General features: G+C 37.7%; 1 protein-coding gene across 2 annotated transcripts in view; it reads left to right on the top strand.

Moving 5' to 3' along the window:
• Positions 1 to 20,768, top strand: part of MID1 (midline 1) — a 240,584-nt gene that overhangs the window by 57,865 nt on the left and 161,951 nt on the right. The window contains exon 1 of one of the 2 annotated variants that reach the window (XM_033052706.1): positions 9,406 to 9,661. The exons of the other annotated variant lie outside the window; for it this stretch is intronic. The gene's annotated coding sequence lies outside the window, so the exon portion shown is untranslated. Of the gene's footprint in view, positions 1 to 9,405; positions 9,662 to 20,768 lie in introns of those variants that run through there. 2 annotated transcript variants of the gene reach the window in all.

Raw genomic sequence — 20,768 nt, 5'->3', positions numbered from 1 at the left:
TAGAAACATGCAGAAAAAGAGATTTCCCTGCGTGAATGAATCCCCACGATGGAAGGTGACCTCTGTCTGTCAGACACTTGGGCTGGTTCACTGCATGATCCAGCATAAGCAGAGCTGACTTCCAGCCCCTGAGCACAATGTGTGGGGTGTGGGGTCACCCTGCAGCTCCCCTGCCCTCTGCTCCCAGGCAGGACTGACCTCCTCCCTCGGGGAGCAAGACCCCTGCCAACCCAGCTGAAATGGGCTCAGCAGCCTCCCAGCCTGAGTGCAAGGCTCAGAGCATGGCTTTTGGCAAGAAAAACAATAGGCAATAGGAGAAAACCTTTGTCTTTGGAGGCACTGCTACTGCCAAAGAGTATATTCACCCCCATTCTTATTTAAATAAGGTGCATATTCAAGACTTCACTTGTTATAAAAGCTCTGAATTCTCAAGGGGAGAAAAATAGAAGAATGCTGTCAAGCTTCCCTGACAATTAAAAAAATATAAAGGGATGCTTTTATTACAGTGATTCCTACTGTAATTTGTGTGATATGGATGCACATATGAATGTATGTATGTCTACATATGTACATGTAGTAATTCCATGTGTGCAGGGGAATAAAAATAATATGTTGCTGGAGTTAATCATCATCAGAAAAAGAAATGGGGATGTCTGAATTATTTAGTAATGGTTATCCATGGAATTGGGAGTTTTCATGTGTGATTAATCTAGATTCCTTCAAGTACCCTTGTTTAATTTGGGACCGTTTGTATGAATGAGAGATGTCACATCTTGTTGCTGAGTTAGAGCCAGCAAGAGGTTATTGTGTGGGTTGAAATGACACACAACTGAAAACCAACACATTTTGCATATTTTATGTAAAAGTAGCTTAAAGCACTTTCAATATAATTTCCTTTACTTCATCACATGGAAAACAGATCAAATAGCTGCATTATAGAAAAATTGGACATTCCCAGGATACAATCTTACAGTGTTGTTACTTCTTACTGTTTTAGTGTCCATGATATTTAACAGTTCCAACTGAATTTCACTCAGAGGAGATTTACAGTCTGAGGATTAGATTCATTTGTCCTCCACATCCTTGAATAAGAGAAGGTGGGGAAGACAGACTGAAATCTGGTACATTCCAGATGTGAAGGTTTCTATCCAGCAGATTACTTCTTGGAGGTATTGTGTTTTAGAGCATCTCTGAGTAGCTTTTGCCAGGTCTTACATGCAGAGACATGAGAGAATATGAAGTTTTCTTACAGAAGAATTGATTCTTTATTTGAAAATTAAAGCCGTCCTTTTTATTTTTCATAAAAGCTGTAATAGTTTAAACTCTACGAAAAAACTGGTATGTAGGGCAAAAGGGATTTCTTACCACAGGATCAGGGTTGATTTTATATCCCCCTTTTCATTAATCTAAGGTGCCTCAGACAACTGTGTATATGTCAGACTGCATTTTGTTGTAGAGATTAATTGCTGCAAAGGATGATCTATCTGCTAGAATTTTTGTTCACATTAATAAACTCTCTTGGTAGTTATATAAACATTTACTGTAGTTCATTAATGAAAATTGTGCTAGTGCAGGTGCTAAGTATACAACAATAAAATTTTAGCAGTCCAGAGGTTGTTTATTGTACTTGGTTACATACTCTTTTGCACTCACATGTATTGAGACTGAAATGGAACAAATGAAAAACTAAAATTAGAGCCTCTTAAAATGGGAAATAAATTAAAGGAAAACATTTTTAACCACTGTGCCCTTTTTTTTTTTCAGCTGTAAAACACTGCATTATTAATTTAGAGGAATTAATATTATTTCTCCAAGCACACTATCCTTGATTTCTATTTTCCTTTTAGGGCATAAATGCTATTGCCATAAAAACAATGGAAACCAAGAACTCGTGACAACTTATTTTAGGTCTAGTAGGCTTGAACGTAAGCTGAGCTGCCCAGAGAGAGTTGGTGAAAGAATTTACTTGCTGTAATTGTAATAAAGGAAATTTAAAAACCACAATCTGTTTCAAGTCAAAAATGAATAACTGAATATTGTCTTCAAACATTTTTTTCCTCTCTTCTTGGCATGCTTATGTTCTTTAGGCAAGTAGCATTATTGGACTCAGGATACAGTTGCTATTTCTTTTAGATAAGTAAACCTGAGCTTCTGAACCATTCAGTCCAGTAATTCCAAGTTTGTAGTATCAGAACCTTGGCTTTCCAGTTCAAGAAAAAAGAAAAAAAACAAGTAAAAGCTAAGAATAGATCATTATTAGGGATTATTTCTGATATTGTGCTTCGTACATGCCTAATAGGTTTGGAAAAAATGTTCAACAAATTGGTTGTTTTGTGCAATGTATCTTCATTATTATTCTCTAGTTAATATTTATTCCAGAAAGCTTGCTCTTCTCTGACTGACATGCTATTTTAGCTATTAAAATATTACAAAAGCATAAAAAGATGTTTTTCAAAAATAATTTCTGTAGGGAAGTGTGAGGTGTTTAACTAGAAAACTCAGATTAATGCCATTACTATTATTGTTATTATTATTATTATTATTATATCATTATAATTTTTTGTGTGTCTGCAAAACAGGGATTTCTGGATTTCATTTTCTATGTACTTCGCATGTATAACAGCTAGATTTTTTAATAGTTATCTTTCTTTCTTTACGTTCAGTCCGAAGCATCCGTGCTCACGGTGGTGCTCACAGCTTTGCAGGGTTTAGCCATCGGAGGGAGCCGCTCCTCTTGCAAAGTTAACGCGGGGATCTGCGAGCCCTGGCCTTGGCAGGTTTCTCCTGACAATTTGCATTTGGAAGTGGAAACGCTTCCTTTATTCCCGAGTGACTGATCCACTGCAGTTTCACAGGCAGGTCTGTTTACATGGGAGTCAAGGGTGCTGGTTCCTCAAACAGCTGGACAGCAACTCTCAGACCTGCTCCCACTGGATTTCAGCAGTGCAAGATCATACCCACATTTAAGAGGGATTCAGGGTTTTTGTGAAAATAGCTGGGTCACATAAGTATCTGCCAGCATCACTCTATCATCCAGTTGGTACAAGAAAGAATGTTGTTTACCTGGTGCTGCAGAGGTTGTATTCTGGCCTTTCTCATGACATTTTCACTTCATTACAGACAATAACCTTTAGACAGTCAGTATTTTGGTTGTTGTCCATTAATTCAAGTTGGGTTTGACCTCAGCACAAAGTTTATGCCGTTCATAATAATACTTATGCTTTAGTGGAAGTTTCTTTAGGTAGAAGGAAACACATGGCTGAGTATAATCAAATTTCTGACTACTTTGATTATGTTGAATTGGACCAGTAAGCTGCTATAAGAGAAAGAGAAATTAGTCAGTCAAATTAAAAACCACAAAACAAATGCAGAAGGGAAATACATCATTAGGGAGGAAAACCAGAATGCTCAGAGAAGCCTGAGCAAAAGAATAACATAAAATGTTATAAGAGTTTAAAGCCCAAATTAAATTAAATTTTAAGCAATTGAATGCATAAATCTGTATGTGAGATGCAAAGGAAGGTGCCCTTGAAGATTGTATGTGGTCAAAAATAATTTCTTGGGGTTACTTGTGCTTGGTGATTCAGCTTGAGGCTCCCTTTTGGCAATGATCAGAGGTTTCCCTTTTGTTTGACCATCAGATATGCCATCCTCTTCCCCATCATACAGGTCTGAGCTGGGCCACGGAGGGTGAAGTGGCTTCTGAAAGAGGGATGGACATTGCTGCTGAGATGTTACAGAAACACTTGTGGTACCTGGAATGAGACCTCCCAGTGAAGACAGACAGGAAAGTGGTTCTCCAGCCTGGCAAAGCTGCCTTTTCAAGTTTCTCCCCTTCTTATTTCAGTTCTAGGCCATATTATTGCTTTCCGAATCCTCTACCATTTAAAAGATACTCTGAAATCTGTCCTGGATTGTAACAGGTTTACTTTACATCATTTTGCAGAAATAAAAAAACAAAACAAAACAAAAAATCCCACATTTTCTCACAGCAAAAGCAGTGCATGGTATTAACTCAGGCATTTCTCACACGTAATATTCTACTACTTTTCTTGCATACATTATTGGATAATGTCCAGATAAAGTCATATGTTATTTTTTTCTTGTCATATGAATATGATGATAATTCCTGGGAGGAATCTTTAATGGGGGAGTAAATCTGCAACAGTGCTTATGTTCCAGCTCAATACTACAAATTCTTGCTGGTATAAGTAGATTTCTTGTATGGAGTCTGATTAACTGTAAGGCATTGATGATGCCTGTGTTTGCAGCAGTTTGCAGGGCAGTTTCCCATAAGCTATTTATACCATATGTCAGTACCCCACTTTATTCCTTACTTCTCCTCCCCTTTCCCAAATATACCCTAGTTAACTCTATTAATTTCTCTTTGTTTTGGAAAAATGGGCAAGAATATCACTATGTAAATCACTGTGTATATGTTTTCACTGTAGTAATATTCAAAAGTTGGAATTCCAGCTGTGCTGCAAACCTCTGAACTACAGGGAAAATACATATGTCTCCTCCAAAAGACTTAACAGTCTAAGGCTCCAAGCCTAAGAATTTTTTAGCAGATGTTTGTCTTCACATGCTAAAGAGGTTACAAAAGTCTTGGGGTTGGGCTTTGAAAGCCTCCCAGTCTTCTCAATGCCCGTGTCTGTGCCTGCTCATATCAGGCTGTCTGTAGCACAGTCGTGATGACAATATCTGATCTTTAAAACGTATCATGGATGTCCATAGCATGGATGTCTCCTGACCCCATGCTGCCCACTCCTCATCCCTAGGTTGGTGCAGAAGGCTGTAGAAGATGGGTTAGATTATAGGAATTTTTCCTGGCTACACAAGAGATGTACCCCACTGTCCAAAATTATAGTGTTGCCGTATCTTTGACCAGCATACCCTATCTGCCAATATCTCTGAAAAGGCTCTCAGAATGTGTTTTCTTGCCAAATTTACAGATAATCTCTTTTTTGCTCCTTGTACCTTATTGCTGAAGGAGGAATGAAGATTTAGTGTTGTGCAAGCCCCATGCTGTTCTTTTACTTCACTGTTTTAATTTTGTTCTTCTATCTAACTTGAGGAAGGCTGACATATTTACTGAAGTTTGCAGGCTGATGCACCAGCGTTGGCTGATGTTCTTTGAAGTTCCAAGCTAGACACACATCCTCAGCTTCACACATCCACCCCTAATGTAAACCCAGCTGCACTGCTGAATCCTTGCTTTCATCCAGCTCTGAAAAAAAAGCGGAGAGTGGCTTTAGACTGAACCCATGGAGATCAAACCCCAGGGAAATGCTATTAGACAACCCTTGACATAGTGAAACACAAACTTCAGTAACATTCTAGCTCAAGTGACTCTAATAATTTTGAGTTTTTAATTTCTCTCCCTTTTTACCCAACTATGTTTTTTTACTGTGTTCTCCTCTCATTGCTAATCCTTCCTTCCTTCTTGCTGGGTCATTCCTCTTTCAGTTCAGAGAGTTGCCATCCCACTGCTTTCTCAGAAGAAAAATCTGGTGAAGTAGATAAAGAATATCCCTGAAATCCAACATACATATGTTATATGAGCATAGACCATTAAACAACCTTACTATTGAACAGTAAACTTTTAAAATTAATTGACTGTGTTATGGAGCCCATTAAAAAGTGTACCCTCTAGAGCATCTACTGACTGTGGAACTCATGTTTCTCAATCAAATGCTTAAAGGTCAGCTGATGTAACTTTAAAATATGCATTTCCATCTGTTTATAAAGATATGCCACCTCCAGATAATCTATATCTTCTTTAAGGTACCTTCCAACCCAAGTATTTGTATGATTCCATTTTCTACAGACTTTATGAGTTACTGGGAGTTTAAGGGAAAAATTAAACAAAAAATAACCGCAAAAAACCAACCAACCAACCAAACAAAAAAACCTCAACCAAAACACCAAGAGCTGCAGTAGATTTCACTAATCAGACACACCAGTGAGTCTCAAAAAGCTTAGGAATCTTTAGTTTTGCTGGAATCTTTTCCTGTGCCATTGCCTGCATCACTCTGCTTGTAGAAAAGATTCTTTGAACTGCTCTTATGATTGCTGTGAAACAAGTACAGCTGTTATCCAAATGAAAGGCCTTATCCAACAGCCTTATGCTTTTTGTTAATCCTAGAAACATGGAAAAGAGTAAACGTTGTGCAAAAAAATTTGTGATTTGTGATTTGGACTGATTATACAGATAAGAGGACATAGTTGTGAGCAAGCAGAGTAAAACTTACGGAGCAGAGTGTGCAAACCTGCTGCTATTTCCTAAAGCTCAAACTCCCTTCAGATATTTATCATGAGTCTGAAAGTTATATTCTGCTACAATAATGAGAAAAATGAGCTCTTCCAAAATTTTAGTGCCTGCTGTTTTTATCCTATTGTGAATCTTTTGTTCCTCTATGCAAGCTTCCAAGTGCAAAGGTGGCTGCATTTTTCATGCTTCATTCTTTCTTTTGATCGGTAGAGCTCATCTCATTTGTGCATAACATAGTTAACCACCTGCTGGACGGTACAAACTTTTTTATTTAGAGGTAATGTGTTTATATCAAGTGGTCTGTGAAGAGGCCTTACTGTTTCTAAAATGTTTGAGGTACTTCCTTCTTTACAATGGGGATGCTCTCAGATTGTTAGGGAGAAACAAAGAAGCAGTGGTGGCAGTTTAGAAGCTGTAATTGGGATATAAATGGTTCACAAGTACATCTTTTAAAACTTCCTTTGAAAGGGTGAAATTCATACCACATGACTTTCACCATACTGGAGTCCCCCCTAAGTCCCAGAATGGGGTCATGTAAACAAAGAGTGGAATTTTAAGGTGGTTCTTAGAGAAAAAAAAAAAACCCAAACACAAAACCAACTAAAAATTGGACTTGAATTGATGAAACTCTGTAATTGCTGATATTCCTCTGTACAAATCTATCAGATTTGCTTTCTTCGAATATCAATCAATTTCCATCTTTTGTTTGATTATCTTTCAGTGTCATAAGCTGGGTACTACCTCACAGATACTCCACAGAAATGAAAATATTTGTAAATATGGAAACACCTAAATACTTTTATCTGAAACAAAGAGCATCTTTTTGAAAAGAGTACTGTTTTTTGAAAGAATTAAGAGAAGCCCATATTTTTGACAGAATCCTGAATATCAAACCTGAATCTATAAACAATATTAACACAATTTGTGTGATAACAAATACAGACCATATTATATTTTATCTCAAACATGAGCAGACTAGTTCCTGTTTTCAGAAATCGTCTTCTAGAGCATGGGGTGAACTATTCTGGAACAGCAGAGATTTGGCTTTCTGCTAGAGACTTACTTGAGGCAGGTCATTTGGCCCCAGTATTCACCTGTAAAATCAGAGACCTGACACTCTCCAGTATTCATGATGAACCCATCTGATTAGAAGAACAATGAAAAATAAAAGATATTTAAAATATATTAAGAAATATATTAACAACCTGTGCTCCTCTCTAAGGAAATTAGAGGCCAGGCATTAGGATATCTGTTAATGAGCTCAAGCCTGTGGAGGTGGAACCTTACATTTCAGAGTTCATTCACCATCTTCCTTTTTCAACCTTTTTCATGGAAAGGCAATTTCTTCATGAAGAGTTCTTTGAAATCTGGCAGGATTTTTATACTAAATATGTTAATCTTGTGAAAAGATTTCTGAATTAATTTTAGCAGAGAATCTGCATTCAAATACTGAATTTGCAGACACCAATTTTAAGATATACGAACCCTCTGATATTTTATAATGCATTTTAGGCGATAAATAAAAGACATCACATTGCAATTGTTTGCCTCAGGTTACTACAGTGAGACCTTTGTCCAGTAAAGAATTGTTCAATAATTGAATTAAAACAGTTGAGACAATTCACAAAAGTCACAGTCCAAGTGTTCTTTGGTCATAAATGAAACAAACCTAATTCTTTATTTTGTTCCTTCTTTCCTTTGTTCTCTGGTGGCATTGCTATTTTCTTAAACTAAAATATGTCTGAAATAAACAATTTGGATTGATTCCTCCTCTTGAAGCCTTTTCATTCTGCCCTTAGACCCGAACTCCAAGAAAAGTGGAAAGGGATTCCTTTAAATTCATATTTTTGAGGTAGGACAATTTGTTCCAGGCATTTATTGCACGTTACTGTTAAAATGATTCTGTATGGTAGAAGATTCTCCCCTGCTCCTGTCTCCTCCTTCAGCTCAGCAATAATGGGGAGACAGGGCTGTGAAGTCACAACCCACATTGTGAAAAGAGATCACATCCATCAAACTGTCACCTTGGTTTTCTCTCCAGGGTCACAGAGGAACAAAGTCAGCTTGTGTCAGGTTGAAATAGCATTGGTGAGTGTTAGTGTGTGTGAAGCTGGTGGCTTGAAGTCTATTTATTTTGTTTGAAAGGCTCAAACAGCATGCTGCCAAGCAGAGGAACAAGCAGGAGGAAGTCTCCTTATAAATTATTACTGGAAGGCTCTCAGCCAACATTGAAGATGTGAAATTATGCCATCTGCTTATGTAGGTCTTTGATTTACTTTGTGGCAGCTGCCTGTTCTGAGTTTTTGCATCTTGTGGAGAAGTAAAACTTGTGCTAAAAACTGTTATGACAACAGTGTTTCTCTAACAAAGATTTAATGCTTTCTTGAAAAGCAGAGGCTATTCAGAGGATGTTATCTCAATATCTATCTCGTGTTTTCAAGAAAATTTGTATTAAAAGTGTTGTCTCTTTTTACATAAACTGGAATTGAAGAAAGACTCCTTTTCTCATTGTAATAAATGCAATTATTTGTTCTGTTTTTAGCTATCAGAAGCATTTCAGGGAGGCACCAGTGGGTTTTTAATATAGTGACTCATAATGTTATTGATTTTGTGTCTGTTGGGGTCTCTTTTCCTATAATTTTGTTATTGATTTCCTGGGGGAGCATCTTTGTTGTTTTTTTGCTGTTTGAAATATTTAAGATTGACTTGCGAGTTCTTTGTGAAAAACAAACATCTAAGGCCCAAAGAGAGCTTTAGGAAGTCATGTGGCTAATTTTAAAAGAAGGAAAAAAACCTAATTACATCAGTGTGGGTAACTGGGATGCACGCGGGGGACTCTGGCAAGCACCCAGGGGTGCTCCCGTTCAGGAATGAGTGGCTGGAGGTTGTCACCGGGGATGTGCAGTGTCAGTGCCCTGTCCTGCCGTGCTGTGTGCCCAGTCTGTGCCCGGTGCTGGAGGTGCTGAGGGTGCTGAGGGTGCTGAAGGTGCTGGTGATGCTGGGGGTGCTGGGGATACTGAGGGAGCTGGGGGTGGTGAAGGTGCTGGGAGTGCTGGGATTGCTGAGGGTGCTGGTGATGCTGGGGGCTGCCGGGGATGCTGGGGATGCTGCGGGGCTGAGCCTGGCAGCATCGCTCCGTGCTTCCCCCACCCCCCGAGGATCGCTCCTGCTGAAGTCATTCCGAGCGCGCTGCTTTTCCTGTGCGAGGATTAGGGAGCAGGAGAATGGCTTTGTGAGGAAGCTCGGAGAGTGGGAGCTGAAGAGAGGCTGAACAGACTTTAGCCTTTCATAGTTCTTTCAGTCAGTTCATTCTGAGAGACCAATTGCATGCGATACGGCAGCTGGGGGTTTTGTTTTCCTTTCAGCTGTGTACTGTAGGAGAAGCTGGTAAGGTTATTTTTTTTTCCCTTGTTCTACTGTTCCACGATGCTATTGTAATTGCTTTATCGAAGCGACTGTTTGGTGAGGAAGGGAAGTTGGTTAATGATGCTGAGGGTCCCTGCATTGTCTCTGCTTTGTGCAGCTGCAGTTTGGGGGGAGGCACTGTTTACAGTACAGGGGCGGCTTTCCGCTCAACAACTTTGCTGATATTTTCCCAAAGTTGTTTGAGCCTTTCGTTATGCAAAGCTAGGAAAATAAACAAACAAACAGACTTGGCTGTTTAGAAATGGGTGAATTTATAGAGGCTGCAATTTGTTGAAAAATCTGTTCTGCCTAATTCTTAGTTTCAGATGTTCTTGCTTTGATGTTATCAGATTTGTTACTTTGCTGAATCAACTCCAAAACTGGGTTTTATTTGAGAACCTTTCTCCACAAATCTTTTCATGTTTTCAGCAGGGCCAAGATAAATCAATAGCCAAAGAAAACAAAGCAAAAATGTATCTGTGGAAGGTGAAAATATTTGAAGAAAGGAAAATCCTAGGGGAATCCAGGAATTTAAAAATAAATGAAGAAGCATTAATTCTTGGCAGTAATTTTTAGCAGAATGCTTCTATCAGTGTAATGGGAAGCATGTGGTTAGGCAAAGAATAGAAGCATTCTTTTAGAAGATCCAAGATGCACAGGTGCATATCCTGTCTAACTGCACCCTTCCAAAGTAAAAGTTATCATATTTATTGTCTTTCAGAAAAAAAAAAAGAATGTTAAACCAGAAGATCCTGGCTATCCTGTTCCTTTTGTTATTTCTAGAATAGTGACTTGTGTTGGTCAGAATCTTTTATTTCCTTTCATATTATCGTGGGAAACTTTAGCTTGAATTGGTCGGACATAGATGAGCGCAGCTTGGGGTACACCATGCCTATTCCACAGACAGGCTCTGAAAATCCTGCCTGTGACTCAGGCAAATTCTAAAGACCGTAATTACCAACAAAAGTTTCTTTTGTGGCCATTCAAAAATCACAAACAAGGTAAGAGGGAATGATTGACAACAGTTACACTACTGATTGACGGAGAACCAAAAACTTGGTCTGTGACTTACTGTGTTAGTTTTTCAATAAGTGTTGACCTTTTCCACTATTATTCTGCTCTTTCTGATGGACTATTCCCAAGTCCTCTATTGAGGCTAGAATGTCTATCTAAAATGTGTCTTTGTAATTACTGCCTATAGTCTGTATGTCTCTTTACAATGATATGCTTATTTGTTGATGCCGAAACAAAATCGAGAGATGCATTGCAATCAGACCTCCATGAAAGAATGTGTATCTTTTATATGCCTCACATGCTTAGCTATTGATTTCAGCTACAGATTTCACTCCTATGAAGTAATGAAGTGTCACATCCAAATCCTGCAGATTTATACTCACAATTCTAGCTGCTAATAATGGAAGGCCCGAGGATATCAATGTGGTTACTCATGTGAGTAAAGATTTGGAGACCCATTTCCCATTCATGAATGAAATGGTTTGGGAAATGCACAGTTACTATGGTTCTCTTTGGCTTAAAAACAAAAATCTCCTCAAAAGCAACCACTAATGAGATCTGTTAGAGGGGATGAAGACTAGAAAAATTCAGTGATATAAGAATGCAATATTAATATAAGAATGTGGCAGCAATGTTTTAGGAGTTACAATAAAAATGTTCCCTCTCTTCAGCTTATTAAGAGCTTCAGAAGCAAGGGAAACTTAATTAATCTCTTTGTGTTGCACAACTAGATATGACCATGACTCTTGAAATGCCACCACAACTATGAGGTACTCCTTACCTTAAAAATAAAAGTTAATTTAGGGTGGTCTTTATCATGTACTTGTACCTACTCTTAGTTATAAGTGTCAATCCTAGCAAATTAATTTAAACAGATATTTCTGGTTAGGCTTCTCCTGATTGTATGTAGGCAAAGGTAACAACAGTATCTCCAGGGTGCAATGCTTATTTCACATCCTTGGTTCCACTGCAAGCAAACAAGAAGCAGGATGTGTTCTCTGGTAATTGATACACATCCTCACTTCTCTAAAAGAGAAATTACTCTGGTTCAGTGTTTCTAGACTGTTCAACAGCATCCTTTAGTTTACAGACACAAAAGAGATGTATTTGCTGCTATTTCTCTCCTAGTTTTAATGAATTCTAATTTTCCAAATTGTATTTTGGAGGAAAAATAGGCATCTAACTTAACAGAACTCACAACAGATTTTTATACCTCTGGATGGGAAAGGAAGTATACTAAAATCGTTTTGCCAGAGTCCTGAAATTACTTGTCTGAAACAAAGAATTGGCTATCCCACCAATTTTTAAAAAGCAGAGGTACATAGATTTTTAAATTGCCATTATTGTTGGACAAATGGGCCTTGATTGCCAGCAACATCACATTTAGACATAAAGAAGTAAATCTTAGCTACAAATGTCTTTTATTAAGTTAAAGCAGAACAAAACTCCAAAGGTAGAAGGAAACACATAAGCAAACATAACATTTACTTACTTATAAAATTAGAGCAATCTAAACATGTTCCAGCAGTCATTAGTTATCTGCTGTTTATCACAACAGAAAGGTTTGTGCAGATCAAAACAGTAATATTGCTTCTCAAAACACATAAACATTTCTGTAAAAGAAATTGTGAAGGTGGAGCTGCCATACTGGTGCTGTGCTGGAGTTTGGTGATTTTTGGTGAGTTTTTTCACATATCTTGATCCAAATGTCACATAAACACCATGTAGAGCAAAAAAACCAAAACCCAGCAACAAAAAAGGGTGTGTTTGCTATATTATTTGCATACATAGTTATATATGTGTGCATAAACTTTAATAAAAATTTATTAAAACATATTTGGCACACTGCAGATTTTTTCCCAGCTGTTTTTGTTAATATTCTTTTACTTGTACTCTTGCTTGCACCACTGTGAGATCTCTTGTTTGAACAGATCTGAAAAAAACTCATGCGAACATCAAACATCTTCCGTGTTAACACTTTCCACGTTATTAGACAGAGGATTCACAAAGCTTACACTTAGAGCTGAAGGCTTCCCATCTTCCTAGGGATTACTACCTGAAGTGAATGTCACTAAGTCAGGCTAAGCTTACTCCTAAAGAATTCTACTTGTCCTGTTCTTAATAGGAGGAAAACACACCTGGGCTCTCCTGGGAAGCTGTCATGTTTCAAACAGTAAACAGCAGGAGGTCCAGTCTGGTGGGAAAGGATAGGAATTAGCAAGCACAGACTGCCTGACAAAACAAGAGATTTTGAATGCTGCTTCATAATCATCATTTATCATTTTTTTTAAAATGTTGTGAAAATAGTCCGACACCAATTAAGTATTTTTTTACTTATGAAGTAATAGAACATAGAACAGGTGGAATGTTTTTGTCATATATATTTCAATGATACTTATAATTTCTAGATATGTCTCTGTAACTTTCAAAACTTTGTGATGGAAATCTGCATGATTGCTGGTGCATCATTCTGTTCTGCACACCCTCCAGTACCTCAGAATCACAGTGTGCTCCATATCCTGGGATTTTCTTGCTTTTAAGTCCATTGTAAACAGGCAGATACTGAACTGCTGAGTAGGAGATCATCTGCAGGATGGTTTGACTGTATGATCTATGGGAGATTGTAATGATATATGGCTAAGTTTGAAGAGTTCACACATATCCCACTCTCTTGCCGGGGTGTGCTTCAATAATTTATGGCCATATCCCTTCATCTTTGAAAAGTTGTAATGTTTACAAGCATGTTGTACCTCTTGGTCGGATGTAAGTAATCTTCATCTTTGAAATCTCAGTTCTTTGTAGAAAAGTAGTATTCATTTTCATTTTTCATAAACTTCCAGGTTTTCAGAGACTGACTTTTGGTCCATTGAAAGTTAAAATTCAGGCCACAGAGTGTGGCAGACTGAGCAGGATGCAGAGTGATATTATAGAGATGTGTGGTCTTTTCCAATTAAACCTGACTGAAATTTTAATGATCTTTTGGCTGACACTTTGGGAAAGACCACCAGTGATTTCCTAAGGGGAAGGAACTTTTACCGTCCAACAATACCTGAGTCTGTCCAAGCCCAGTACCTTATTAGCTGACGTCTATGGGGATTTGTAAGAACTTTTGAAGTTTTCTGGATTGCATACAGACAGAATAGAGAAATGGATTATTTTTACTTCTATGAATAGGAGTATCATAGTTCAGTGCTTAATAAAGGAAGCTAAGGGTCAAGCTGTCAGTCAAAACTCATCTACATTACAAAAATGCAGGACTTTTTTTCCTGTGTTAGTCCTTCTTACCCAGTGCAAACCCAGTGTAGAACTGGTGTAAGAACTGGTGTAAGAACTGAGACTTCAGGACTTCAAGGACTTTCAGAGCATTCTCAGGAGGCACATAAAGGAACAATAAATTTTGACTGCCTCTGCACCTCTCTTAAATACTAGGCTTTGCACTGGGTGCTACTCCATTTTATGACTATTTCTGTACTCCACACCTTTTGCTCTCTAAGTCAATAAATTGCCCAGAAAGTGTTTGGAAATGTCAGTAGATGCTGAGAGAACAGTAAGAGTGAAAGCTGGAGAACGTGCAGTATGACCTGGTTGGCATTCAGTTCCAGATTAAGATTCTAAAAATTGGGCATCTGTGCTTAAATGTCAAGTGACAGCTGACACCTGAAGTACAACTCTATTGCCCACACACGGGAATCTAGTGCCACTAGAGATGCATTAATGTACCTCAGACACTCATAAGGGCCTGAGAGGTGACACAGGGCATGGTGACACACTGCCTTTCTGGAGAAGTAGCTCAGCCAGGCCTCTGACACGAGGCCCCTCTGTATAGACCATCAGCAGGGAGCCCATCCCAGCAGCTCCTCTCATTCCATGATCATGTGGGCTCCATCATAACTGGCTATAGTGCCAGCTTTCACAGTCAGCCTGGCTGCAGGCACCTACCACAATTTGAATAACTGCTGATTTTTATTACATGTTTTTATTATGTCATTACTCTTGGAGCAAAAGTTATTTATGGACTAACAATAAAGTGTTCCTGTTCATTGTGGTAATAGGAGGAAAAAAGAAAGCAGGAAGGAAGGAGGAAATTGTATTTGTCCTATCTTCTGAAGGCACCTTCTTTGAATGCTTAAATTAGGGCTTTTACTGGCTTTGTAAACAACTGAGACCTATATAGACATTATAACAATTATTTAAACTCTCTATAAACCCCTAGCCAAGGGGAGACAGTCTCCTTGGACTGATTCTTGTGGCCTTGGTAAGATGCTGAGCTGGTAACATCTAGTACTAGTTGATAGAAAACATCAGGCATGCTCATTATATCTTAGGTCATCTGAATATTACATTTTCTTAAGGTTGTTCTAAGTTCTGTTAATATGTGTTCAGACTAAAAGAGATTGAACTAACACTTCTTTTCAAGATATCTATCATAATATTCTATTAATCTAATTTGACATAATTTCTCTCTTAAATGGTTGGAACTGACTTCTAGATGTACCTCTCTTCGTCATCTGAGACCATCACCTCTGAGAAATTAATCTGAGGAAATAAATGCTTTCCTTTTGTTATGTATCACTCACATGAAGTCCTTTTGCTGACAGATCTTTAAAGTTTCACATTGTTATGCGTATTTATAACATTTTTCTAGTGTATCCATGTGTATTTTGAAACAATATACATTTGCACTTTACCTCACAATTCCTTTGTTTTCAGAAAATGATTTCCCCCACTGAAAACATAAATTACAATTCCAGTTATTGTCTGTTTTGGGGCCCATAGCTAGAGTTCAGATGGCAGGGCAATTGTGGAAGGGTTTACCAATTTACATACTAATGAAGCATAGTTTGATGGACCTTGATTAACACAGGCACAGTCAACATCTTAATTAGCCAGAAGCACATCATGAGGTATTGGTGCCTGTCTTCCAATCCCTGAGAATTTTTGCCGAGCAAGTACAGGCTCCTCAATAGCTGTTTTCCACAGCATTGTTACAGCTAAGACCTTAATGATTGCTCTAATGAGGCAAGTTAGTTAAAAACTGTTTGGCCATGTGTAGAACACCTGAGGTAGCAAAGCATCTTCATTAGAGGGCAGATCCCAGCCAATTTGTAACCTGGCTCAGGTATGATATTAAATAACACATTTGTGCCAGAATCACAGTGAGCACAGAATATGTTTTTTAAGAACTGTGGATGTTTTTATCTGATTGATTAGTTCCACATGTATGCAGCCCCAGGAATCTCTCCACAGGAGCCCACATGGAATTGGGATAAGCACAATTTAAATATGTCTTTGTAGTTGAGTAACCTGCTGGGCAGGACTTCATCTCTGGTAACAATGTCTCTCCCGATATTTTGTTTAAGGGCTTGCTAGTCTGCAGCTAATTTATTTTACAAGTAAAAATCAACTTTCTCCATACAGATATGTTTTAAAATTCCTTGAATACTATCAAATATTGTTTTCAAAAGCTAGCCTGTCTGAGGACTAACTCCCAGTGGGACAAGGAAGTGTTTAGAATTTTTCCCCATTTGATTCCTTGCTGTACATCTTTCACTGCTGCAAAATATACACAATAATATGTAGATTGGAATGTTAGGTGTATATTTATTTTTATTTTCAAAGAGAAAAATTTGTTATGAAATGTTTGATTTTAGTGGGAAAATGTTTATTTTATTGAATGAAACCAGAAAATTATCTCCCTTGTTATATGTTCCCACTATCACAAGTATGCAGAATAAAAGTGCAGATAACATGTACACTGTGTAATTTCTGTCCTTGCTTTCATGATAGCTGGTGTAGGAGCTGCTGGTGGTGACAGAGAGAAAAACATCTGTTGTGTTGTGTGGAATTGGCATCTGAGCAAAACAGGGAGCAATTTATGACCTTATATTTTCTACTGTTGTCAAGCACAACATTGTGATTTTCTGCTTGGTTTCTGAGAAGAAGAGATAAGAACTATCTTTGAAACCAGTACCAGTCACTGTGTGAGTGTCAAATTCTATCCTGGCCTTCCACCCGGAGGCACTGATTACACAGCCTCCTGTATAGAAAATCTTCCTTCACTGCAGAAGTGCAGAAAAGATTCCCTGAGATCAAACCCACTTACATATTACAGATATCTCTTGCCAAAATGGAGAGAATTTCTTAGTGGAAAGGATCCAGGAAGCTTCCTTGGTCTATTTGCCTGCCAATGTCTTGTTATTTTCTATATCCTCTCAAAAGCTGTATTATATTCAATCCACTCCTGTAGGTTTTAGTAACAGTCTGGACTCTTATTTGGAGGTTTATTTTCTTGGTATTGGATATTCACTTCATGCTCATGTTTGTACAGCATGTTACTGTACAAAAGATCCTGCTCCCTTCAACTCAGGTCACTAAACAAAAGAAGCACTCTGTACATAATTATAAAAACATTTTAATTGCATTTCTAAATATACTGTAAGTTTCAGATGAATGATGAGGATTTGTATTGAATCCCTTTGTGAAAAGCAAATTTAAAGGCTATTGAAGCCCTTATGTTTGCCATCATAAAATAAAAATTTCATGCCTTCAAATATGGAGTGATAGAATTTGCCTTGACATGGAGGACTTGAAATATCTTTGGCTAAAAGAAAAAAACTATTTTAATCTTTGTGGAGCCAGGCATTCAAAAATTCAGTGGCTATCTGCAGTTACCATATTGCATTAATGTGGATGCTACCAACATTTCTTGACCTAAGTACATAGAAATTGATGGGTACATTTTTTATAAGCCTAAACACATATTGATAGAGCTCCCACTGAGGTTACTGCAGTCCACAGATGTCATGTGGTAACTGAAAATGTCTGTTTGGATGAGTAACACAACTAGAGCTAAAAAACTCTGTATTTAATGGCTGAAAAATAGAAGAGAAGGCATCTTATGAGATCTTTAAACACTGATTCTTGAGATTATTTTGTATCTGGATTGGAATTTTTTTAGTTATGGACAATAGCCCTGGAAATTGTTCCCTCTAAATCCTGAAGGAAACTTTTCTAACAGATGGTTATAACTTCAGCCTTACCTCCTCTTGAACATCAATGGAGGAAACTGTGCTTGATCTCTGTTTCATCTTTTGTTAGATTCGTACTACTAATATGTTTTATGTTATTCCTTGTTACTTTTCCTTCTGAAATCCATCCTGGATAACAAATTAAAAATGGGGATTTATCTTTGCTAACCTCCGTGTATCAAAATGACAGATTGTTTCATAGTTAATTCTAAAAGATAAGTATTTTCTTACGTGCCTTCTGGAGGTTTATGTCTTTCTGCATTACAGCAGAAGCTCACGTACTTAGATTTTACCCCTAACTTCAATGTTTAATATGTGACATAAATCTCTCCTTTAATGACTTAAATTTGGTTTCATTATAATGTTAAAGTCTGCAGAACTATCTTGACATTTAAAGAACATAAAATACCATCCCTACACACATAGACTGCAAATGTTTTTAAAGAGGAGACACATCTAAAATACTTAATCACCCTTCAAAATTAATAGTTAACAGTAAAAAGTGTATATTAATGTGTAACCTGTTTCGCTCTGGAAAGTTGTAGCACCTATTTTCGAGTCTTAGAAAAAAAGTCTTATTATTTTCTAAGGGTTTCCTGAGTTCTTAAATACCAAATTCAAGTGACTGCAATCAAGAAGCAAAGCAAAATATTAAAATGGCATGAAGCCATGTAAGCAGCACTTTCTTAAGATACCAAGTTTGGAAGTCCTAAGAGTGAATAACAGTTTTCTACAGTAGTATGGTGTTTCTAAGTAAGGGCTTACAATGAATTTCAAAGAGGAAAAGAGATATATAAAAATGTTATGTCTCACACACAGAATTCATCATGATATTAAATCTCCATAATCAGTCATCCTCCTGGAAGTATTCAAGCAGTTTCACTGTAATTAACTTGTATTAGCACAGTATTTTTCAGCATTAGGAAATTTATACAAAGTGCTCCCATTTTTCAGAAAGGAAAACAAAGAGGTTCGGTGTTTTGATCTGATTCAGGAATTTCTGAGCCAAGTATGTCTCTAGTGTTCGTGATCAGAAGCCAGAACATCTTTCACATGTGCTCCTCTATCCCCCATGAGAAGAGGTTTTTCCAGAATCAGTCCAGGGAGGCATTGGAGAAGCAGGTGGGGACTTATTAACAAGACACATTTGTTTGAGTACAATTGTAGTCATTAACAATGCAGCCATTGAGCTGCATGTACACAGAAAGTAAATATTTATGTGATTGGTCATCTAGATGGGAAAAGTGGAAATGGGAAAAAAAATTATTTTGTTAGGTATCTGGCTCTTTCTGTTATGCCATTTCTATGTTGTCATCTTTGTATAGAGCTGTAGGCTTGGAAATGCTAGATCAAATGAAAAAAATTGAAAGTTCAAAACAACAAACAAAAACCAAAACCAAAACCAACCAAACAAAAACAATAAAAACAGAACCACCAAAACAACAAACATAATGCTGGGAAAAAGCAGGCCAAAAAACCCCAACCAGCTGCAACTGATACTGTTCACCATGAAAAATGTGGTATTAATTCTATTATTTTTTTTTCTGTAGATCGTTAGGGGGCTTTATGGTCTTTCCAGACCAGTACAAAAGACATTCGATATCTTGATGTGTCTCTATGAATTTGAAAGATATGACCTCCATAGGGGATACTACTGTTGGTTTTACACCATTAATGTTTTCCTTCATTTATTTCTGCAGTATACCTGCACCATCTTTTAAAATGGAAATTGCCTGGGGTGACAAATTGAATTTTGAATCTTTGCACCTGACGCCACAAGAGCCTATAAATTAGTAATGGACTAGGAAGATACCGTACTAAATGTTTCTATTTCTCATAGAAAAAACAACCCTTGGGGTCACTAACAAAGACTGAAAAACCTGGACTTGTTAACAAGAAAGCAATTAATTATTTACACACATGTGAGTATTTGCCATTAGCATCTCTAGAATTAGGAATCCTTGTTCTGCTAGATTTACTTCTGCCATTGAGAGTGTTGCTGTTAAGAAAAGGTATTCATCGACCCTTTTTAATACTGGGAAAAACAAGCAACAGAAAATATGATTCTAAAGCAGGGCTATATGTGCCCATTGTTTTGGATCTCGCAAGAGAAACAAAGATTGAGCTGTCTTATTGCAAAGCTACAATAGTGTGGAATCACTAGTAGGACTGTGCTATCACCCATATGGTGGTTTATTATTCCAGCACATTCATGGCCAGGACGAAGCAAATAAATTATTGAGTGCTGTGAGTGATTTCATTTATGGATATATGTATGTATGTATCTAAGTATGTCATTGTTAGAGCAAACAGTAGAGAAAAACCTTGCATCCTCATCGGTCTCCCGTAGGGAATCTTAATGCCATTCAGCCAGGTGGAGCTTCTATGGGCTTTTTTTCCATTCACTGCCATTCACCTATCCATCACAATGCCCTGAGCAGTTTTCATCCATGAAAAACCCCTTGCTGTAGCAATATATGAGCTTTTTAAATAAAGTCTGGCATCCCTGAGGGGAACAATATAGACTTCTAGGAATTCTCATATGTTTAATCTGTTTTAAGGCCTGAGAAGTATATTTCTGTAATAAAATATTTTAAGACCTTTTTGTCCAGGGAAATTTTTTTTCCATGGCAGGTGACCCACAGGACTGCTGCAGATATGAACATTTAGGGGTTTCAAATAGATGCAATATGATGCAGGAATTTTAAAAAGATTTTTCCAAGGGGAAAGGACCCCACCCCATGCTCCTCACCCCCAGTATCTGAGCATTTTGAAAGCACAAAGGTCCATGTTATCCCTGCAGATATAGGCAGCAAACTCCCAATGGCTACAGCCAAAGCTGCATGTGTGTCCAAGTGCAGTATTTTGGTTTTGAAAGTTAACTAAGGTATGAGAGAATAGAAGTGTTTTGTATAGCACCTTTCATACTTGTTACGACTCAAAAGCACCTTACAAGGGCATAAATGAGATACTGCTAACACAGGGAGCATGAAGGAAGGCTGAGAAGGTATTAGGTGTTTAGCAGGAGATCACAAAGCATTTCAAGG

This window comes from Catharus ustulatus, chromosome 2, assembly GCF_009819885.2.
Source record: "Catharus ustulatus isolate bCatUst1 chromosome 2, bCatUst1.pri.v2, whole genome shotgun sequence".
Taxonomy (NCBI): Eukaryota; Metazoa; Chordata; class Aves; order Passeriformes; family Turdidae; genus Catharus; species Catharus ustulatus.
Note: the sequence above shows the minus strand (reverse complement) of the source record. Positions and strands in the feature narration are given on the sequence as shown.